A 25,546-nucleotide genomic window follows, 5' to 3' on the forward strand; every position below is an offset into this window, starting at 1 on the left:
GATGATCTTATACATATTGGGACCTACTACCAACATATCATCAACATATAGTAGTAGTATAATGAAATTACCATCATCATACCTTTGAACATAGGCACAATAATCAACCTCACATCTACTAGATCCCAAACTCATAATGAAGGAATCAAACCACTTGTACAAACACCTTGGCGCCTGTTACAAACCATATACTGATTTTCTCAGCCTACAAACAAAATAATCTTTGCCTCTTTCCTCAAAACCTTATGGTTGCTGCATATAAATCTCCTCTAAGAGATCACCATGCAAGAACAATTTTTTAATATCTAAATGTTCTAACTGCAAATCAAGACTGCCTACAAGATCTAAAACAAGTCCAACAGTACTCAACCATACAACAGGTGAAAAAATCTCATCAAAATCGGTAATAGCTTTATGTGCATACTCCTTGACCACAAACTGATCTTTATATCTCTCCAAATTGTTGTTTATATCCATTTTATGCTTGAAGATTCACTTGTTCCCAAAATCTTTTCTTCCTTTAAGCAATGACATAAGCTGGGCCATGTCTTTTTCTTATGAAGAGCTTCTATCTCCTCTTCCATATCAACTCTCCATTTTCTTGTACATTTTTCTTCAGAAGCCTCCTAATATGAACTAGGTTCATCACCATCAGTTAGTGATGCATAATAAAAATTACAAGTAAGAGAGTACCTTACAAGTGGTTTGATTACTCTACTAGATTTGCATAAAACGGGTGATAATTCACCCTGTGACTGAATTAGTTGTTCTTCTGGTTTATCTTCATATGGTAGCTCTTCATCTAGTTTGTTTTCATCAAGCACATTTTGATGATCAAAATGTTTTTCAACCTCTACTAGAATAACTTTTGTACCTTCTTGTTCTTCATCTCTTTGCATTGACTTTTCATTCAAATAAACATCTTGGCTAACAATAATCTTGTGAGAAGCAGTATCCCACAACCTGTATCCCTTTGTACCTTCAACATAGCCCATAAAAATATATTTTGTGGAATTCTTGTCCAACTTATTTTTATTTTCTTTGGGAATATGTACATAAGCATTAGAACCAAAAATAAGGAAAAATTAAATAATCAACTGGTTTACCTTTCCATATTTCCTCTAGAATTATGTTATCAACAGTAGTATTGGGACATCTACTGATCAAGAAATAAGTTGTATTTCTAGCCTCACCCAAAAATTTCTACTTCAAACCAGCATTGCTCAACATGCATATGGCTCACTCCATGATTGTATAGTCATGCATTCAACAACACCACTTTGTTATGATGTCTTGGCAACCATCAATTGCCTTGCATTTCCATGCTCAATACAAAATTGGTTAGATTTTGCTAAACAAAACTCACATCCCTTATCAGTTCTCAGACATTTTATCATCTTACCTTTTTTATCCTCTACCAAAACCCTAAGCCTCTTGAAACAAGAAAACACTTAAGATTTTTTCTTGAGAAGATAAATCCACACCTTACAAGAATAATCATCTACAAATAAATAAATAAAAGTATGATGAACCTTCAGTAGATGTTACATGATATTCCCAAGTATCTGATTGAATTAAATCTAATACATCTTTTCTTCTAGTAGTACTTCTAGAAAAAACTCAGTCTATTTTATTTCCCAAATAAACAATGTTCACAAAAACTTAAATCTCTAGATTGTGCACATGGGAGAAGATTTCTATCTAGCAATACCTGGAGACCTCATTCACTTATATGGCCTAGCCTTTGATGCCAGGTTGATAATGAGTCCATCTCTGCATTAGATATCGCAATAGCCCATCCAATGTTAGTTTATCCAACCAACCGATAAGTGTAATGGTGAAAAATTAAGGTTTCCACCATTAGATGTATGAAAACCAATAATTTTTGCTTGGGTTGACCAATACATTCAAAAGAGGCAAAATCCAATAGACTCTGTAAAAAATTAGCAAAGATTAAGACTAAATATTGATTGGTTTGATTTGGGGTTTCCTCTTTTACAAGTTGAAATGCTAAATTAAGGTAAAGTGCTAAAAATTGAAGATAATACTGAGAAAACAGTGAGCTACAGGTGTGGGATTTTTGCGTGCATATGGATCTAAGTAGTATATGCAGATTCACATCTGATCCTTGAAAAAACTCCAAAAATGTTAAGTCGGGTGTTTTTGTCACTCTGCTCCTCCTAATTTTTTGCACGCCAAAGAGGGCTGATTCATCTATGCAAATAATGTCTATCCTGAAGAGTACAACTCCGTAGCTATTTCCTGCACACAGAAAGAAAGGGAAATAGGTTGGGAATAGGGGCTTGCCTTAGGTCAAAACCCTATTTTTGAATTAACCATAATATTGAGATAGAGATAATTCAAATTACTCTAATGGAAGGTTCTCCATTTGAGGGAGATGTTGAATAATGACTGAAAAGCAAGTGATGTACCTCCTTGTGAATTTTTGTTTGTCTCCACATGGAATTAGGGATTGATGAAGTTTTCAACAAAATAGGATAAAATATGTCTACTTTAATGATTGATTCTTGATTTTATTGTTGCTCTAAGGCTTGAAGGAAGACTGATTAATGCTCAATTTCTCTTGAATGTTTGATTGCTTGATCTTATGTGTGCTTGATTTCATATGTGGATGATGTATGCATGGTTGATGTGATATATTTCAAATGAGAGGGGAAAACCTCCTTGTATACTTGTCCGTCGGATAAGTTACTAATTTTTTGACATGAGCTGACATAGAGAGAGAAATCTCGCTCAATTTTGAAATAGGACCAAGGGGTCAAATTGGGCCCAATTTAGGGGTGACCAGAGCTTAGTACCCTAGTCCTAATTAGGACCAGGGAATAGTGCCTGAGTCCTACCCCTTTATAGGGCTAGGATAGGATACCAAATGCATGGGAAAAGTAAAAAATAAAGCAACTCATGAGGGGCATGAGCATAATTAGGTCCCAAGAAGGCCAAGGGGCGCAAACACTAAGGTATGGACCCAATGTGTTGAAATAATTCATATGATCTGTGATTAATGAATTGTCACACATCCTCAAATTATACAACTACCTTCGTAGAAATTTTTTGTTCTCCAATGACTTCATCTCATACAATTTTGCAAGCTTATTCCACAAGTCATGAGCAGATTTCTCCTTTGCAACATTGAACAAAATTGAATTTGCTAAAGATATGGATTGTTGCTCTAGCCAAGCTATCCATGGTATTCCATTCTGATGTGCTCATATTTATAAGTTTTGATGCTACTCCTTTAAGAGCTCTGTCACATCCATCTTTCACCAACAAAGCTTGAATCTTAAGCTTCCATAGAGTAAAATTGGAGCCATCAAACTTATGCACCTCAAATCTAGTAACACTACTTCCTGCCATTGATCATTTCTCAAAGCAAACAACTTCTAGACATATAACCTCGTTTTGATACCAATTGAAAGAAAAATTACAAGTGTAGAAAAAATTATAGAGAAGAACAATAGCACATAACACATAGATTTACATTGAAAAACTTGGTAAAATTATACCAAGGAAAAACTACGAGAAAAATATCTTTCATATTGATTCTTAGGAGTTTCCACATTTACAACAATCACAAAACTGTACATCAAAACATGACAACAACATATAGCAACCAAGTTGCAGTGTCCTAATTGAAGACAACTTATTAAATATACTAAGTATGACTCACACAACTACATGTATAAAAAATGTTGAAATTAATATTTATAGTAAGTCTCCTTACAAAAAATACCCTCCATCTAGATGAGTATCTAAGATGACTCGCACAACTACATGACTCAATCACATCTAGATGAGTATTTAAGATGACTCAACCACATCTAAATGAGAATCCAAGATGACTCCACATCTAGATGAGTATTTAAGATGACTCAACCACATCTAAATGAGAATCCAAGATGACTCCACATCTAGATGAGATCAATTTGAATTGTACACATTCCAACAAATTTAGCATCCAATTTTATGTGCATAATGAAAGTTGCTTTCCCATATTGTGTTAGATGAAGTGTAAAAACATTTTTCAATAAACTCACATTATGCTATCCATCAAATATTATGGATAAGCAATGCAAATTATTGTGGATAAAAATCATGGTTTCTATAACCACATTAATATTTCATGTCATCATTCATTTTAGGTAGTTGTGCATATCATTCATTGATGTAAGTTGTCAGGGGGAGTAAATTTTGTTAATATTAATTTTTCTTAAATATTATTCAATTTTATAGAAAATTATCAATAAAAATAAAAATAATATTAGTCATATTTTAATATCAATGAGATAAAAAAATTGTATTACTTATTTAATGATTGAGTTAGAAGATGTTTAAATAGAATGATGGGCACCTCACCAACATCTACTATCACCATTGTGCACATCTAATTCATATAGATTCGGTGATTCTATTAATTGAGGTTTAATAGTTTTAAATTATAGCTTTGTTTTGCACTAAGCACACTATACATCCCTATTTCATAATTAAATAGTGAAAACATGAATATTTAACTCTAAAATATAAGGATAATATGATTTTGATCATTATTATAAATATGCTATCTCTCAAATTGCAATGGGGAAAAACATAGAGAGATTATATGCGATCAAATGGGGAAGCTGGAATATGAGGTCTTATGAGGATTTAGGTATTTGAGATTTTTTGTTTGTTTATGTCCCTTCTAATGTAATACTACTTTTTTTTCAGTAAAAGATTATGTTTTTTTTTTACGTTTATTGTGAGCCCTTTCCACTTTCCATGCATGTTGGCATTTTTCTTCCTTTTCAATACGGACAAAATTCATCAATCTGAAGGTTACTCCTAGTTTTGGCTCCATTGTCAAAGTGATCAAATAAGCTTATTCCCAAGGTCTTTTCGAAACACATTAAAATATGGTTCTTCCCCTTACAAAACTTTTATAGTGCTTGTTAATGGCTTAATTTTTTTTTGTATCATAGTTTATTTTGTTCGAAATGTTCCATTTAAAAGTGCGCATAAAGAATGGTAAGGTTTAGGTATTTCATAGGATCTAAGTACGTTGATGTTTTCAAAAACCTTACAAAAGTTTTTTTTTGTACTTTTTTGTACTTATCCATTTAGAGGTCATCCTCAAATACGACCTCTAATTGTTTGTATGTCCTTTCTTGTTTTCACACATAGGCCCAATATTTTTTAGTCTCTAAGGAGAGTGCTTTCTATATCCCTGTAAGTTAGAGTTTCTCTTGTTGTCTTTGCAATTTAGTATCTAAAATATAAAGCTCACTAGGCACTATTAATATTTTGAGCTAGATATTTTTTCTCGTCATTTGTAAAACCAATTTTGTGCTAAAATTAATCTTTATAAAGATTTGAAGAATATTATTAATATTCACATTAGACAATTGAGACACTCTTTGACTTTTTTTTATCTCAACTTGTCTAATATCTCTTTTGAATGTCAATTCTCTTATTATAAGGCTAGATATTGCCCTCATCTTTCATCTCACAACAGGACCACTTCTTGTCCTACTAATAGCCTATGTTTCATATAGTATTAATATGGGGGATAGTTCTTGAAGAATAACCTTATACAAGGGTCTAGGTTAGATATTGAGGGGTAGCACTACTTATGGGTCCCAAGCTAAGTTACCGGGTTCGCCTTTGGGCCCCCTTGGTACGGGTCCGGGTTCGAACGGTAGCACCCCTAAATACCAAACACAAATTAAGGCTTTCAAAAGAGCAAAAACCTTCATTGTGAATATTATTCTCTTAATTTGTCACTTTATTTTTACCAACATGAAGTCTTTACTATTTCTAGAACTTTCAATATATATGGAATTGGGATTAGATATCTATTTAGATATTTTTTTATGAGTACTCAAGATTAGTGTTTGTAGGGAGAAGATCAAAAGCACATTCTTCAGATTATGTTTTTCATTTTTTTTTGGTGAGGGATGCCTATTAGACCCGAGTAAAAATAATAGATTCTTGGGAGTCCCTTGATAATCTCAAGAACTTATTAGAGTCTTATTGATGTCTCCAAAGAACAACTTCAATCTTTGTGATGCCTCTTGCACCTATGGTCTCTTGAATAATTGTGGCAGATTTAGCATCTAATTTCATGTTTACAATGGGAGTTGCTTTCCCATATTGTGTTAGGTGAAGTGTAAAAATATTTTTCAATAAATTCACATTATTCTATCCATCAAATCTTATGGATAAGAAATGCAAATGCTTGTGGATAGAAATCAAGGGTGCTATAACTATATTAATATTTTAGGCTATCATTTAGATTAGGTAGATGTGCATATCATTCATTCATGTGAGTTGTGAGAGGGAATAAATTATGTTAATACTATTTTTTATTAAATATTATTCAATTTAATAGTAAATTGTCAATAAAAATAAAAATAATTATTAATCATATTTTAATATGGATGAGATAAAAAATTGCTATTAGTTATTTGATCACCGAGTTAGATGATTTTTAAATAGAATGATGAGCACCTCACCAACATCTACTATCACCATTATGCACATATAATTCATATAGTTTCAATGCTTTTATTAATTTAGGTTCAATAGTTTTAAATTCTAGCTTTCTTTTCCACTAAGTACACTATACATCCATATTTCATAATTCAATAGTGAAAACATGACTATTTAATTCTAAAGTATAAAGATAATATGATTTTGATCATTATTACAAATATGCTAACCTTCAAATTGCAATGGACAAAAACATAGAGATATTATATGTGATCAAATGGGGAAGCTAGAATATGAGATCTTATGAGGATTTAAGTCTTTGACATGTTTTGTTTGTTTATGTCCCTTCAAATGTCATACTACTTATTTTGAGTCAAAGATTCTAGCTTTTTTCTATATTTATTGTGAAGAATTTCCACTTGCCATGCATATTGGTATTTTTCATCCTTTTCAATATGATCAAACTTCATCAATTCGAAGGTTACTCCTAGTTTTGGCTCCATTGTCAAAGTGATCCAATAAACTTATTCCCAAGGTCTTTTATGAGGTATGTCTTTTTGAAATGCATTAAAATATGGTCCTCCCCCTTCCAAAATTTTCATAGTGCTTGTTAATTCCTTAATATTTTTTCCTGTAATAGTTTATTTTGCTAGAAATGTTCCATTTAAAAGTCTTCATAAAGAATGGTAAGGTTTACATCTTGCATAAGGTCTAAGTACCTTGATGTTTCCAAAACCTCACAAAAGATTTTGTTTGTACTTTTTTGTAGTCATCCATTCAGAGGTCATCCTCAAATATTGCCTCTAATTGTTTGTATGTCCTTGCTTATTTTCACACATAGGCCTAAGATTTTTTAGTATCTAACGAGAGTCATTTCTATATCCCAGTATGGTGGAGTTTCTCTTGTTGTCTTTGCATGGTTCTATTATTTATTATCTGAAATATCAAGCTCCCTAGGCTCTATTATTTATGTTGAGCTAGATATGTTTTTCTCAACTCGTTTTTAAAACCAATTTTGTCTTAAAAATAATATTTTTAAGTATTTGAAGAATATTATTAATACTAACATTAGACAATTGAGACACTCTTTGTGTTTTTTTATCTCAACTTGTCTAATATATATTTTGAATGTCAATACTCTTATTATAAGTCTAGATATTGCCTTCATCTTTCATCTCACAATAAGCCCACTTCTTGTCCTACTAATAACCTATGTTTCATATAGTATTGATATGGGGGATAGATCTTGAAGAAGCACCTTATACAAGGGTCTAGGGGTAGATATTGAGGGATAAAACTCCTCATGGGTTCCAAGGGTAACACCCTTAAACACCAAACACAAATTAAGGCCTTCAAAAGAACACAAACCTTCATTGTGAATATTATTCTCTTAATTTTATCACTTTATTTTTAGCAACATGAAGTCTTTACGATTTCTATAACTTTGGAGTTATATGGAATTAGGATTAGATGTATATTTAGATGTTTTTTATGACTAGTCAAGATTAGTGTTTGTATCAAGAAGATCAAAGAAACATTTTTAAGATCAAGTTTTTTATTTATTTTTGGTGAGGGATGCCTATTAGACCTAAGTAAACTGAATAGATTCTTAGGAGTCCTTTGAGAATCTCAAGGACTTCTTAGATTCTTAGTGATGTGTCTAAACTAGGGGACATCCTATAAACATACCTCTTTTAGGTACATTTCCAAAAGAAATCCATGGGTATGTGGTGGTGGTGGCAATATGGTAGGTATTTTTACCCCAAGTCCCCACATCTTTGGAATATCCCCATCCTTAAAATAATAGATTATAGGAAGATGTATTCCTATGCAAGAAGGATAATAATATCCCTTATGTCAAAAAGGGAAGGTTGGTCAACAATCAGGAATCATAAAAAAACTCAAAATCCTTGTAATGGTGGTGTGCAATTTAAAACTTGCTACACCGAACGTTGTTTCATGCTACACCGAAATGGTCCTTTTCAGCGTGACTTGTGGACTATCTTGCCGACAGTGCTTATAATTTTGACATAACCTTCCCTTAAGGCAAGACCGAGATTACATCTCATTGACCATGGGAGATACACCAAAACGATGCTTTTTCGGTGTGATGGGTGTTGGGTCTTGGCGAAATGCTTCAAATGATAGATTTCAACAAAATTATACCTTCCATTGCATGTTGATGGATGAATGGTCCACATGGGTAGTTGACCATGGTTGACTTGATGAAAGAGAAGGAAATGTAGTGGAAGTGGAGATTGTAGGACTAATCAATTTCCACTTGGATGAAAGGAGAAATATTGTTGATAGAGAGGGATCACTCAGACATACCAAATGTGGTAGGTTGCAATCTTTTCAGAACGGATAGTAGGTCAAGAAAGAGAGAAGAATGCATTAATGGGAAATCAGTTGCAGATGATTGTAGGGCTCGAGATGGTCGACAAAGGTAGAATCAAATCCTATAGATAGATTGGATTTTCTAAATATAGAAAACCAAGCACAAAGAACAACCAAAAATTAGAGAAGAGTCATTTAATGTAGATGTTCAAACCAAGTGAGCAAATCCAATCTGCTACAGACTAGATCTCAGAAAGACAAAATGAATTAATTTTAAAAGCAATATTAGGCTTTGAGGTAGCTGCTTAATCCAACAAATTTGTTATTTTGAAGCCAAAATAGACATAGTCTTATGGTAGCTGCTTGTTAGCGTTCCTTTGTATTTTCAATCTAATATTTATTTTTGTTTTGTATGTTTTGTTATTTGATTTATTTATTTTTTTATATAAAACAATAAAATGATTCCTTTTCCCAATAATGACCCGCCACATCATCATTTTGACAAGTTTGACCAAATGTTGACCAAACTTTGACTTTGAATAACTTCCACATCTGAACTCCATTTTTGATGAAACGAGTTGGGTTGGAAAGCTCTCGCCGAGCTCTTCAAAATGATGCTAAATTTGATGACTTTTGGCAACTTTGATTTTTGACCTTTTTTACTATGACCTTAGGTACTTAGTTTGACCCCAAACTTTTACTAAGTAGCATTTCAACATACAAACTCTATTTCATGCGAAATGAGATGTGTTGGAGTCAGTATTCCAAAATCTTTATACTAGAGAAAAAATCTGGAGCATTGAAGGAACATGAAAATTCATTGAAAATGATCCCCTGGATCATGAGACTACTTCTATTCTCTTTGCTTTAATATCTAGATGGTTTCTAATAATATCTTATTTGTGCAAGACATAAGACTGATCAAGTAATTTTTGTATTTTTAAAATTTTAACCATGCTATTGTTAATAAAACTTATTTAAAGCTTTGGTAATCAATTAATTGTTTTTTGGTTCAACCAAGTTTATGTCCTTAAAAGTTTTGGTATTAAAAAGGTTTATAGGACTAATTAATTTCTAGTCGAAGGTTTTATGGCAATGGCCAACTCAATGTCAAATTAGATTTGGGTTGATTCTACTACACCATTGAAGATGAAACTCTGAGGTTTTTAAATTGGCTGCCACGTAATGATTAGTGTCGATGTTAGGGATGAGTTGAGTTGACACAGTCTACTGTAGAAACACATGAAAAATGTTAGCGATCTTACTGAAGTGGATAGTTGTCACCAACAAGCTCTCTTTAACAATTTTGTAGCCTAGGTTAGTTCTGACAAGGTAGAATTCAGGCGATTCTCCATGGACTCAATATTTTAGATTGTTTTCCTATTTTCCTTATAAGATTCAATATTTTTTCCTAAAGCAATAAATATTTTTCAAGGTTATTAGGAGACGGGGTATTTGGAGACTCCAGAGATTGGTATTGGTACGATTAATTTTAAAAAATAGGAGACATGGTACATGGAGATGCCAATTTTTTTTTAAACATAATTTAATAATTTCCAAAACATGTCATGACAGGGAGCTTGAAAAACAAGAACAATGGTAAAGTTTAATATTAACTATAAAATTGAACAAAAATTGATATTAAAATTGCTTATATTGCTGATACCATACCAGTCTATATTGTTTACTGAAAGTAAGGTAATACAGATGTTGAGCACATTCAATATTGTCGACTTCTTTAGACTATTACAATGATAAGAAATCAATCCTCTCAAAAAGTCTATATTGTCAATAGATCCGATCATTATACCTTTGCATGGGTTTTTGTCTTCCTGCAAAACTATTTCCTTATTAGTCATTTTTCTATGACTTTTCTTTGCTGCAAGCTTATCTTATTTGTTTGCTTTAATTTTTTGGCCTTTTTACTGCATCATGCCTTCAATTTTCTAGGAGATGTCAATTTTTGGTTGGGAGACTTCAGAAACCACAGCCAAAAACACATTATGCATCAAGAAGTTTCCAGGGAGACGCATCTCCAGTACCGGTATGGGTCTCCAGAGATAAGAGACGGGTCTCTTGATAACTTTGATATTCTTCCTCGTATAAATCTTTGTCTAAAGACTATTGTAGAGTGGAGTTGAATTGAAATTATTGCATCTCTTTGTACAAATGGATTTCCCTTTCCCTTGTTCATAATACTTAGCACAATGACACAGTAATAGAACTTTATTTTTTCTTGGATTAAGAAATATAGAATACAGAGTAACAGCAGTTACAGCAACATGGCAGCTATAACAACAGTAATATAACACCAAGAGCTAAAATATGCACTTATTCAACATGTTATACTAGATTGTAACAAAAAGACAATATCTTAAAAAAAATAAAAAAAATCATCCATAGTTTAGAAAGAGTATCAAATGTAGGCAGTCTCACTAAAGTTGCAGGTGCCTTTCCTCTTTCCCAAAATCTTTAAAAAATCCCCGCTTTATAATCAGAATTGATGAGCGATTCGACATAATCTACGTACTAATTCCTTCACTTTGTCAATGTGATTAACTTCGACCCTGTCTGCAAATTTTCAGACGCTATTTCAGGTGATACATGTGAATTTACTGTTATTCTGAAATGACAATATCCGCCACTTGTGCCTGTCCATAGCCATTCATAACTCTTGGAAAAGTACAATATTAAATTTATTAGGCTTTATTTTTTGGTGTGGAATCCCCCCATATTCGTCTGCAGTGTTACGTCAGGATTTAAGTCTTCTCTCATTTCATTAAATCTTTTGTTTTTTACTTTCTCCCTTCGATTTTTGACGGTGTAAAGTTGTGCATGTTTTTATGATCACTTTACATTTAATTTCACTAACTGCTACTATGGTATTATATGTTCAGTGGGTAGACCACTCTCTTGAGCATGCCTGTTTATTTATTTGTTTTTAAAAGTTCAATGCGCGTCCCCTCTAAAGTTCAAACTTTGCTCATATACCAATATTTGATGCTCCTTTTGCAACCATGAGACTCTATATGGATTCAGATGCTTGGTTCTTTTCAATTTCAGCTTGTTGACCATCTCTTCGGACAATATTATCAGTGCTACCACTGACCAAATCACCCTGCAATAGTTTTCCATTGACCTTGCACCTTGTTCGAAATAGATTTCCATTTTGATTGGTTCAGGTTTCTCATTTTTTAGATTTAGAAACACTCTTCTCAGCATGAATGATTCTCCATCCTCAGGGTCTTCTCCAAGCTTAGCGGGCTACTTTTTATTTTCAGCTTGTGCAACTTGCACTCTTGCCTCCTTTCCTTTGCCTCCATCATGCTGGATTTGCAGACACTCAAATGCTCGATGTCTGGCTTCCCCACATTGGAAACACGTAAATCCTCTTCCTCTACCTCTTTCAAATGACCCTCTCCCACGAGAGTAGTCTCCTCTTCCTCTTGGGAAATCTCCCCTTCCATTGCCTTCATTTGTATTCATGCTTGATGTGCTTGCTTCCTCTTGTTTATTTTGGAAGCCTCTTTCACTAGTTGGCTGTCCTCTTCCACGGAAGAATCTACCCTTGCCCCGAGAATTGTTTTGTTGCTTTCTATTGAGTTTTTACTCCGCTTTCAAGGCATATTGATATGCCTCTTCCACACTATGCATATTCATCAAATTGATTTTATCTTGTATCGATGGACAGTAGTTCATTCAAATACCTTGCAACCTACTCAATATCTTCTTCAATTTGACCGGCTCGAATGCTTAACTGGTAAAACTCCTCCGTATAATGTTCCACACTACTTTCTCTTTGCTTCAAATTTTGAATCTTCTTTACCAAATTGATTTGGTAATTTGCCAGCAGAAAATTTAGACTTAATCTTGGTCACCATTCGATACAATGTTTTGATTTTCTCCTTTCCTCTTCGCTGTCAATCAGTTTGTAATTGCTCCCCACATAGAGAAGCGTGCCCTTGCAACTTTGTACGTGCATATTTCACCTTTTGGTCTTCTTCCGTATTGTCATATTCGATGTACTTATCCATTTTTGCAATCCAGTCCAACAATACCTCCGCATTCAATCCTCCTTTGTAGCTTGTTGGTTCAAATCATGGTTAGGAATTAATTCTTGTGATTGCTTTAATGAACCTTTCTTCACCAGGTTCAAGCCTCGGTTGATTAACCTCCTCACCTCCTTCAACGGTCTGCTCCTCTTCTTTGTCATCAGTGACGTCTTCTACATGTACACTTGTCCTTTGAGCCATCTCCATGGCATCCAATCGCGAAGTGATACTCCTCATTGCAACTCTTATTATCTCTGCAATTTCAGGCTCTAAGCCTCTAGCTCCTCTGCCCCCTCTGCGACCTGGCCCTCTATAGGCTATTTTGACTACTGTTGGCACTTCCAAATTCAATCCCAACTCACAGTGTTCTTTTGAACTGGGTAAGTTGACAGTGTTCTTTTGAACTGGGTAAGTTGCAGCATAAGCAAAATAAAATAAAAATAAAAGAAACTTTAATCAAATGTCAATAACAACAACACACCAATATAAAAAAGAGATTTTCTCAATCTTTATTGTCTTTGCCAAAAATTTGATTACAAATTTTATACAAATCCTTACTGTCAAATTGGCCTTTCTATGCTCTATTTCATAACACTCCAATCTCTGATTTCTTTTCAAACTCTTCTCACGGTCTGAGCCTCTATTTCTTGCCTCTGTTATTTATTTTTGTTTTCATTTCTTTTGCTGTCCATCATGCTAGAGTTCGCAGAACTGTAACATTTCATTCCACTGACCAAGACTCCCACTAACACACAGCACACACCCATTTGTGTGTTCTTAGCACTGTATTTGTCCTTCTCTGCTCATGCCCTTTACTCTTCCACTTCACACAGCAATTCCTTTGTTTACAAAAACCCTCTCAATTCATATCCTCTTCTCCTTTTAATTCTATGCACCATAATAAAATGATCTACCTTTGGTTTTCTTCGTAGGCACTTAGCAACATAGAGTTTATACTTTTGAATAATAGCTACTTACTATTCTGTGTAAGAGTTTATTTTAAATGACCCAAGGTAAGGAAGAGGACAAAATGTTTATAAATCAAACAATGAACCAAAAACACCAAAATTGAAAACTTATTTACATCAGCTTGAACCGGATAGCTCATTCACCCGGATGCTCCGGCATCAGTTATATTCATGTTTTGCTTTGGCTATTTAATATACTTATTCATTACAACATTGTCTTCTGTGATTGCAGCTTATGCTCATCAAGGCCCGAGTCATAACAGCTTCAATTTGTGACTGTCTTCTGGTAAGTTCTTTCCTCAAACTACATTATGATAACTACACAGGTCTGATTTCTTTTCCAAAAACGCCTTTCACTGTTATCATCTATTTATTTGTCTATTGTGGCCATAATTCTTTATACTTCATTCCATAATTTTTATACATAGACAAAATATTTCCAGGGAATCTATCATTAAGGCTATTTCTAAATAATCTTAGAAACTAAAAACAAAACAAACAATCTCAGAAAAGAAAATCAAAGCTAAACGTAAGATCAAAAGGCCGAATTGGAAGTAGGACTTTCAGAAAAGAGTGTAGAAACAGCGTGTGTGGAGACAAATGTGGAATCAGTATTTGGAATTTTTGAAGCCTATTAAAATTTGACATCAGGAAACTTCATTTTGTGTGGTGAAGATAGAAAATAACCATAGATCCTTCACCTCTGGACTGGCATGAGACTACTTCTATCGTGTTTGCTTTGATATTTAGATGGCTTCTAATAATATCTTATTTTTGCATATGTCAATAAAACGTAATTAAAGTTTTGGTAATCAATTAATTGTTTCTTGTTAAACCCTGTTTATGTCTCTAAAAGTTTTGGCATTGAAATGGTTTTTAGGACAAATTGATTTTTAGTCTAAGGTTTTATAGCAATGGCTAAAAAATTGAATAATTGTCATTTAGATATGTGTTGATTCTACTACATCATTGGATGAAACATATGCAATTCTAAAATTTAGATTGTGTAGATGCACATCTATAAACAAGGTTAGTCAATTGTATAAATTGAGTTTGACACAATATATGATAGAAATACATAAAATGTTAGGGGTCTTATTCAAGTGGATGGTTGTCACTAGCAAGCTTTTATTTTCCTTAGCAATTATGTAGTCTAGATAATTCACACAAGCTAGACTTTAGACTTCAATCATTATATTCTTAATTGACTACATATCTTAAATTGTTTTTATGTTTCATTAAAAGATTCTTAAGATTCTTCCTTAATCACTATTTTTTTTTTAACACAATAAACATTCATCCTCATACAAAACATTATCTCTCTCGTCTATTGTAGAATGCAATTTAAATGAAATTGTTGCATCCTTCCCTATGAATTGATTCCCCTTTTTCTTGGTCATTAAATTTAGCCTAATGACCAAATCTAATTTAAATATGCACTTATTCAACATTGCATAATAGACTAACAAAAAGACAATACCTATGTAATCCAATATTTTCATTAAAAAAATTGCAAAAATCATCCATAGTTAGAAAAGAGTGTCAAAAGTAGATAGTCTCACTAAAGTTGCAGGTCCATTCCTTTTTCCTGGAATCATTTAAAAACTCCACTTTATAATCAGAATTGATGAGCGATTTGACATAATATGCGTACTAAGTCACTTACTTTGTCGATTTGGTTAACTTCGACCCTGTCTGTAAATTTTTAGACGTTATGTCAGCTGATATATGTGAATGTACTGTTATTCTCAAATGACAATATCCACCACTTACGCCTGTCCGTAGCCTTTCATTAATAACTTGACACCTAAACCGCCAGTGAAAGATGTTTCATTGTTTAGAGTTTAGGATAGAATTGCTTTTAAGTTTTTGTCGAGCAGGTCTAAGTCCTTCTTCAGGAACTGATCACGAAAGTCTTTAACCCTGGGGTTGGGGAATTAAAAGCCCTTCAAATCCCCAACAATATCACTTTTCAAACACGTCTTTCGAACAGTTTTTCTTTTCTTCAAAAACTACGACAAAGCTTTCTCCTTTTCGTACGGTTCGTGTTTTCCTAAAAAATGTGACAAAGGTATCCTTTGGCACTTGTAGCCGTTCAACCTATATCCTAAAATGGACGCAACCATTCTAGTTCCAAAACTTCTGATTTGTAATGCACTCATAACTGCATGTTATGCTACTTTCTCTAGTATGTTAGTGTATTTTTGGAGCTAGAATAGCTGCTGCCATCTTCAAAATACTGATGAAGAAATACATTTCGAAATTTCAACTCTTATGTTGAACTTTATGATGCTTGAAACAGTAGAATTATGTATGCAAAATCTGGCAATTTGATTATTTTAAAACATGTAAAAAAATTCTTGCATAAAAACTTTAAGAATATGAATCAAAATTATTTTGTGTTGAAATTACAATAATTGAATAGGACTTACGTAATGCATATTAATTATAATTGAAGGAGACACATATGCTCCAAAATCATAATAGCAAGGAATTGGACGTTGGTGTACAATGGGTACGTTGAAGAGGTGTAGAACGTTAATTAGGAAAAAAATTGGTCTATTTTTTGCATACATTCATGTAGTACATGAGGTCCATTAGTAGGCCATTTAGCAAATGATGTTTGAAGAGTGATAGGTTCAAATCAACTATACATCCACTTGTAAGGATCTAAACATAACTAAAATGAATCAGTTTAATCATGAAGAGACTCAAGTGTCATTACTAATAGGCTCATGTTATTTTTGTAATGGAGAGAAAGAGGCAAAGAGGGAGGGGGGAAATTTGAGAGAGAATTTTCTAACCAAGAATCATCAGTTACAACTCTTTTAAATGACTTGACCCTTCACCTTCCACATGCAACAAAAAACGCAAAGTTGCATGACAATATTTGACAAACATGACAACTTTTTATAATATTTGCCATATGGCCCACAAATGACCTCCTAAGACTCGAACTCAATACAAATAAGTCCAAAATGGTCTTAGAGATGTTATTACATTATCAAAACACAATATTAAAGAAAGATTTATAAAATTGCCTCATGGAGGCATAAAGTCCATTAGGTGCTCTTGCACCATTAGGTTTTAGTGTTAGGGTTATAATTATGGTTAGAGATTACATCATGGTTAGGGTTTGGGTTTGGATTATGGTTAGTGTTTACATTAGGATTAGGGTTAGGGTAAGGGTTATGGTTAGGGTTAGGTTTATCATCATTATAGAATGATATTTTTATAAGTTTTAGCTAATGATTATGGTTAGCATTTACATCATGGTTAGGGTTAGGGTTTTATGTTATAGATATAGTTAGGGGTATAAGCATGGAGCTGTGTCTCACTTTGGGCCAACTGAGGGTAGTTCGTTTGGACTACCCCTGGGCCGCATGCCACCACATGGAACCTACATGGCGCCAAGAGTCCGGTCAGACTCAGTTTAGCCGAAGTCCCTTAGCTCAAATGAGTCCATTAAAAGAAAATTCAATTTTTTTATTATATAGTTTGAAATAAGGCTAGTCCAGTTAGACTTACATCGGCCGAACTATCCTATGTGTCATGTGATGTGGTACAAAAAGATGAAAAACTCTATATTTTTTAAACTTTTCACTTTTGCTCAATTTTTCTCCAAGCATAATATTTTTTTAGGAAAATCAAAAAATACCAATTTGTAGAGCTCGAAGTCAAGAATCTAGACAAATAATTATTTTAGTATTTTGATTAATTTTAATATTTTTTATTAATTAAAACTTGAGTATCTTTTTAAAGTTAAAAAGAGGCTGATTAGAAATTTAAAAAATATTAAATGATATTAAAACAAATTAAAAAATTATTTTTCAATAGATGAGAGAATTTTTTCGAAAAGGGTATTTTTTTTTTGGTTAATGATAAATTTAGTAGTCAAAAGATGATGTTGAATGAAAACTGTCAAATTTAGCTATATTTAATTTTGGTAACAAAATAGTTAAGCTTTGATGCCAAAACATCCACCTCTTTCAACCATTTTTCTATATTCTCCAAAAAGGATTCGTTTTTCATCCATATTTTCTCAAATTCGAAAGGACATCTCTTAGGTTTTAAGTCCTCCCCAATGGTTAATTGGACCAAAAAATGGTCTGAGCCTAAGATGGGAAGGATGGAGGCCTTGAAAAGATAATGAAATTCCAAGTTATTACCTCTGAAGAGAAACCTATCTAATCTTTTCGCAATATGGTTGAAGCCCTACCTTCTATTATTCCAGGTAAAGGAGCCATTATCAATTCTGATATCTATCATATTATGAAAATTGATCCAATTCCTAAAATCTATCAAAGCTTGGGGTTCTCTTCTCAATCCCCCCAATTTTTCTGAGAGGTCAGCAATGGCATTGAATCCCCCCACTAAAAAGTGATTCCACTCTGAGTGGGATGTTAACAACTGACCAACTTCATGCTGAACTATTAGCTTCTCATGTTTAGGTCTGGGGCCATAAATATTGAAGCGGATAAAGTTTATGTTGCAACTAAGATGTTTGATAGAGAAACACATCCATAACTTATTGCTAGAGATATTCCTAATTTTAGTCCTTCTAGGATCCCAAATGATACCTAGGCCGCCTGAGGCTTCTACTGTAGGTATCACTTCCCACTCTAGGTAGCCTAATTTCCTTTGGAAATTTCTAATCTCAGATTGATTAAGCTTGGTCTCCTAGGCTAAGGTTAATTTTTCTTTTGAGGTGAGGATGCAATGCTTTAGAATGTGTTGCTTGTTATGCCCCTAAAATTCCACGTTATGATCTTCATGGGTTGGTGGGAAGGTACTTCTCCTTCCCTCGAAGTTATTTTAGCCTGCCTAGCAGCTTCTCCATCCATATTTCTAAGTTCAATTATATATTTCCTACCTCTCTTCTTTAGGGATGAACCATAATCTGGTTTAGTCTTGCGTCCCAAGAAAACACCTAACCCTAGCTTACTACCACCTAAGTCTCCATCATCATCCTTAAGAGGTTGATTCCCTACCAAAACTGACTCTCGAACATCCTCTTCCAAAGTCGTGAATTATTCAAAGAGGCACTCAACCCCCAAACCTAATTCTCCAAACTCATCTAGAGTTGGGAAACTAACTATTTTTTGTTCTATCTCTATATGTTTGTCCAATAAACCCAGCTATTCCTTCACATCTGCTTTGAATTCCTTTGTTCCTATCAATAGTTTTGGTAGTTTTGCTCTACTGTTAGAGACCACTTGCCTCTTATCCCTGTTCTTAGAGGATTTAATACTTTTGCTTGTGATACTAACCCCCACAACATGATTACATGTCCCAAATCCTTACCTATTATGGGAGGTGTCTTAGCTGGTGTTGAAGAGGGAATATCATTTGGATAGAAAGAGGAAGCCTTATTAGTCTGGGGGCATCTTGGACCCCTGCTCTTCGATTGGGACTTGCTCCATCTCCCAACTACCATGTTTATCATTGAGGGAGCCCTAGAGGACGACTAATAATCTATATAATTCAAATTCAATTTACCCCTACTATTTGGAATCGAACAAGGGATGTTGTTATCGAAGACCTGTTCGCAACCCTGGGGGTCACATAGGAAGATATTAGAGGTGTTGATTTTTCCCTCATAAAATGAGGGGGTTATATACCAACTGCCCTTCTCAGTTATTAACTCGATGGGCTCAACTTAGGGTTTTCAGTGTCGAATTGTATAAGGATCTTTATATCTTTTTACAAATCCTTATACAAGCCTTCTACTCCTCAAAAGACTCCTAATTGCGAGCCTAAAAATTTCATAATTCTAGGGAAATGGAATTCTACTTGCAAAGGACCTATGTTTACCCATTTTATAGCTTTCTTGGGTTGAAAAGTTTTAGGATTAAAATTCGGCATCCAATCAAAACATATCCTTCTATCAATTTTTCTTCACACTCAAGAATTTCCTTTTTAATATTGTAGTTAGTGCAGGTGATGAGAAAATCGTTAAAACCTAGGTTAGTAATACTTACCTGATTTGAGAATTCCTCTTTCCACCATTCATTAATTTCATTGAAGATCCGATATTTCCCATTGCAGAGAGCAATAATACCCTTGTTGTAAAAAAAGACACCGTATTCAAGCAGGGGATTCCTAGATGGCTTAATGTTTTTCTTGTGCTGCTGCTTGTCGGGAATTACAACTTGGCTAGAAGTGGCTACCACTGGAGCTGAATCTATTTTATCTATTTTAAATAATTGATCAAAGGGAAAATTCCTGTGAGGGTTGGAGAGAACCCTAGGGCTACCACATTTACCCTGTGGTAACCTTTGTGTCTACTAGTGAGGATTTGACCGACGTGGAGGAAAACTAGAATATTGTGATCTTAACCATCTATCATTCAGAATCCTTCTGTAATTACGAACATTCCTCACAGAGATATCGACCATGTTGGATGAGTTGGGGAGCGATCACTGGAAACTAGCATATTTGGTGCTGCTCAAAAGAGGTCTACCCTTATTGTTTAAGTTTGCAGAAATGGCAGCCGAAGAGTGCCTTTGAGAGTTCCAACGCCTCTAAGCTTTTTTTCCCTAGAACCACCCACCACTCTCCTTCCTCATCGCTACATGTCGGAGTGTATTTGGCCACAGGGAATGTCGAAATTCACATTTTTTGCCTTTTTCCGAATTATCAATTTGAGTTTACATCATGTATTAACACAGTAGTTTTTCCAGATTTTCCAGAGACACTATCGAGTTTTAGAATGTTAGAATGAATATTAGTTATGACACTTGTATTTGGTGTTTAAAAGTGGTAACAATTTTAATTTCTTGATCTTTATCATCTATTTGAGATCATCTTGTCAAAAAATTTGGTTCATAAACATATATAATTTGACATGATATGAAAAGCACTATAATTATGTCAAATTACAAATTCTAATTTTGACTAATTCCTTTTCAATGAGAGATCAAATAATCCACTATTTTGTTGCAATAAGGTAGAATTCAGTTATCATCAAAGCTTAAGTTCATAGCTACAAGTCAAATTTAAGGTCATGAATTATATCTCGATCAATAGAATTAATCAAAATAAGAGTAGAGTAGATAATATAATTTTGATTCATAGATTTGACTATCAAGATCATTTTTTAATTTTAAAGTGAATAGATTCTTAAGGCTTATGATTCATTTTTCTCATTTATTTCTCTTTATTACAAGTTGTTTAATTATTTATTATTTGATTCATTCCACTCATTTACTTTTCAGACTATGTTAAATATATTTAGGTGTACTCTTTTTATCAGATTAATCTAAATTAGCCATCAAGAATTAATTAATTCTCTTAGCATCAATACAAACACAATAATATCAATATAAAGATGTGGGAATAATGATAAAGAAAATTAAAGATAGGAATAATATTATAATATATACAAATAATAAAATTTATTAAAACATGTTGTAATATAATAATTTAATACAATACGTTTTGATAGACATTTAAGTTAAAAAGAAAGTTAAAATGCTAGATGGCTATGTGGGAGGATGAAGAGAAATAAACCTAACAAAGAAGTTAATATTTAATCTACTTTTTAGAGGAATTTAGAATTTATTTATTAGACGAGCTTTTAAATGTTTTTTTTTCTAGGACCACACCCTATTGATACATAAAAGAAAATTGCAGTCATCCCCATTTCATCATTGTGGGTATTACATTGTTTTTGCATTTGATTCATTAATACGAGTCTCGATTGAAAATAAAAGACGCAACACTAGATAGGACTGTCAAACAAGGGTCATAGAGCATGGTTTTTGCTTAAGCTATTTATTCATTACAAAGTTGTCACCTATGATTGATGCAAATTATGTACACCAAGCCTACTATGCCAATAAGAGTTTTAATATGTAATTGTTTTGTGGAGAACAATTCTCTTCAAGCTAAATTGTGAGAAACATAGAAGTCTATGTAGGCCATAATTATTTATTTCTTAATATTATAACTTATAGAGATAGTGAAGATATAGTTTTAGAGAAATTTACTTGTAGGGAAACTATGATTAAGGCTATTCATAAGATTAGAGCACACAATAGGTACAAAGAGGTTCTAATATTAAAAAATTAAAACCAAAATATTCATTTACGGCCATGATATAAATAGGTGTTTTGAACATACAAAATAGCTTAACTTTTATAGCTTGTGAATGCTTCCCATGGTTTAATTTTTGTCTAAAAATATCGCCTGTACTATTACAATTGAATGTATATAAAGGTGTGTTGATAAAGTTTTTTAGATATCCAAGTAAACTTATATCATGAGATGTATACTCCACATGGTTATGTAGATACATTAGAGATTCAAACTAGTGTTGACATCACTTTAAAATAGGGTTAGCTAAATAGTTCCAACGATTGACTTCACACTATTAATTGAAAAATATATTCATATCATGGTAAAGCACACAATTGTTTGAAGTGAATAATCTTAATTTTGAGTATCCTTTTTTCAATGGATGCTACTTAAACCTATAACATTCCATGATATAATAATCATTTTTTAGAAGCACAAAAATGAAAATCTAGTGCTGGAATAATGTTATATTTAGCTAGTGACTTCCCTATCAGTTTTACCTTTGTCTTACAAGATTTAAAATTTTATCATTTCCCCTATTCTTAATGTTGTTCTATTGAGGGCCTAATAAGGCGAGGGCCTTTATTTTGTCATCTTATTTCACCCCACATTTATAAAAGGTTGGTAATGGCCCATAATTCATTTAACTCCATTTCAAGTACTTTTACTTGAAAGAACTCAATTTTAGCTAAGAACATAGCTTCACCTTCTTATAGGTTATCTATTTTTGTTACTCTCTTAATAGGAGAACCTCCCCACTTTGGTATGCTATTATTTTCCAAGATTGAATGCATGTTACCAGTACATAAAAGAGTACTTGATTCCAAAAGATTTGCTTCTTGACTAGATGAAATCGTGTCATGCTCTATCGCTTTGACCCTTTAAAATTTTAGATCATCAAATTTGCTATTAAGAATCTTTCTTCCAATATGTCCTTTTGTTCTTGATTCACAAACTTTCCTTTAGCACACAATTTTACAAGGATAATCTATTTACATCGAGCTCTTTATGAATAACGAGGTTCTTTCATTTTCCCTTTAAATTGATTTTTGTGATTTAGGAAACAGTTGAGGGGTCTTAGAACTAATATTTGAAAGATTTCTTTGAATATGATCATATTCATGACACACTTGAAATTGAAAAGGTAGAGCTTCATACTTAATTAGTTAGATTGAATTTATACTACATAATATGATTTTTGAAGAATTTGGAAGAGTGTTGAATTCAAATTAATTTCAACATGTAGATGGGGAAAAGTAGCTATATTTTGATTGATAGCATAAAGAGATGGATGCACAATGGTTTTACAATAACTATTGCAATTTGTTTATATTGAATTTTGAATCCTATTTGTAAACCCTCATAAAGCTAGCCACTAAACCCTATATCTACAAATTAATTCAACTCAACATCAACAAAAAATATAGCTTCACATGTTCAATAATCTTGTCTGCATTATTCTACTATCATCTATGATCTTGCATTGATAATGTTGCTCTTAGGTTCACAATGCACTTGCACAAGAGCTTAGGTTGCGATGATGTATGCTAGAATTATTTTGGTAGAATATATGTATGATTGATTGATTATGGATGACAAAATGAAAGGATAAAAACTATTTTATAGAAATCTCCAAGAGAGTCAAAGACTTAGATTAAGAGGTTAAATGATGAATGGCCAGGATCACATAGATGAAAGAGACTCAATAGGATTGAAGTGTAGGTAAATATGAAGAGAGGAGTTCAAGAGGTAGAAAGGAAAAAGATAAGAATGAATGGGATTAAGAGTTTAAATTTAAATGTAGGGCTAAGATTGAAGAGTAGGTAATTTAGAGAGATGTGTTGTAATGTGTATAAGAAGAAAAATATAAATTAATTAATTAAATAAATAAGATTTATTTATTTAATTAATAGTTGAAGAGGCTAATGAGTTAATAAAAAAATTATTAATTAGTAGAATACATTAGGATAAAATAATTAAATAAATTATAAATATTTATTTAATTAAAGGGTAATTTTAGGTGTTTATATTTTTCCCTCTTTGAGATAATGCAGTTGATCATGTTGTTTCAAAAAACATTAAAACATAGTTGGTAGGACAATGATAAGGACTAGAAACATGGTGCCCCATTTCTAGGAAGGATAAGGAAGGATGACGAGCTAGTAGGATGATGCCCCCTTAAGAAGACAAGTGGGCTAGGAGAACATATGTGTGCTCTCAAAAGGAAAGATGGAGGCTAAATATAGAAGAAAATGGATAATGAGATGATAAAATGATTGCCATAGAAGTAGTTATGGATAGGAATCTATGGATAGATAGAATGGATGAGGTTGGTGAAATAGTGTGCTTAATAGAGTGTTATATCATCGTTGAGCTTTATTATGGAAATCAAATGCAAGCCTCTCGATATGATAATATAATTATAAAAATTGTAAAATACATTTATGTGTATTCATTTTATTATATTATTCTAAACTAACAATTAAGGATTATTTATTTCTCTTATCAACAATACACTCACAATAATATAAATATAAAGATGTGGCAATAATGATGAAACAAACTAAAGAAAGAATAATACTATAATATTTGCAATTAAAAATATGTTGTAATATTATAATATAATAAGTTTTGATAGACGTAATATGATAAGATGAGTTGTAAAAGAAGAAAGGTAAAATGTTTGATGGCTATGAGGGAGGGAAAAGAGAAAAAGAAAGCCAAACAAAGAAGTTAATATTTAATCTATTAATACGAGGAGTTTAGAATTTTTTTTATTGAATGATTTTAAATGTTTTATAATATTTTTTTATTTTCTAGGACCCCTATGGTATAACATCTAGCATATTGTTCATATTATTACTGATACTCTGAGTTGAGAGTTGACTTAGTTTAAAAGAATTAATGAAGAGGGAAGCAATATCCTCTTCATCATCCAACTTAGTACAATCTTCTCTTAAAATATATTTTATTTTATTTCGACTTCTATATTTTAGAGTGGACAAATGGAAAAACTTTGTATTCTTATCCCCCTTCTTTTAGACACTATAGCCTCGATTTCTGTTTCTAGAACAATTCTTCTTTTCTATTAAGAGCAAACCACTGGTTTCTCAGGTCCAATTCCTTCTTGGAGTCATCCTCCATAACCTGTTGTTCTTCCATTCTAGATTGGATAACCTATAAATTATTGATTATGAGCTTCTTTTCCTCAAAGATATTACCAAAGGAATACATATTCCAACCCTTAACTTTATCTTTGAGGATCTTGAGTTTTAGGAAATTTTAAACATCGAGGTGCCAACAAGAGTATTCCACCATTCTTCAACAAGCCTTTTGAAATCTGCATGTTGAGTCCACATAAACTCATACCTGAAAGGGTAAGAATTTCTAATCCCAGGCTTATCCAATCTTAGGAGAATAGCATTGTGGTCAGATCCTGACTGAGGAGAAGACCAGAGAGAGAAAGAATCAAGACAGTTCCAATTAGAGGAAATCAACACCCGGTCGAGTCTCACCTAGATCAAACGGACCCCCTGCCTTCTGTTGGTCAAGGAAAATTTAGACCCATTAAGATGGATGTCTAAGAGTCCAGAGAAAGAGATGAACTCAACTAGTTCATTCATA

General features: G+C 32.9%; 1 protein-coding gene across 1 annotated transcript in view; it reads left to right on the forward strand.

The window, feature by feature from the left end:
• LOC131078253 (UPF0481 protein At3g47200-like) overlaps positions 1-25,546 on the forward strand; it is a 249,428-nt gene that overhangs the window by 142,781 nt on the left and 81,101 nt on the right. Inside the window, exon 4 of the mRNA XM_058015913.1 lies at positions 14,076-14,129. The gene's annotated coding sequence lies outside the window, so the exon portion shown is untranslated. The remainder of the gene's footprint in view (positions 1-14,075; positions 14,130-25,546) is intronic.

Source organism: Cryptomeria japonica, chromosome 7 (assembly GCF_030272615.1).
Source record: "Cryptomeria japonica chromosome 7, Sugi_1.0, whole genome shotgun sequence".
NCBI classification, from domain to species: Eukaryota; Viridiplantae; Streptophyta; class Pinopsida; order Cupressales; family Cupressaceae; genus Cryptomeria; species Cryptomeria japonica.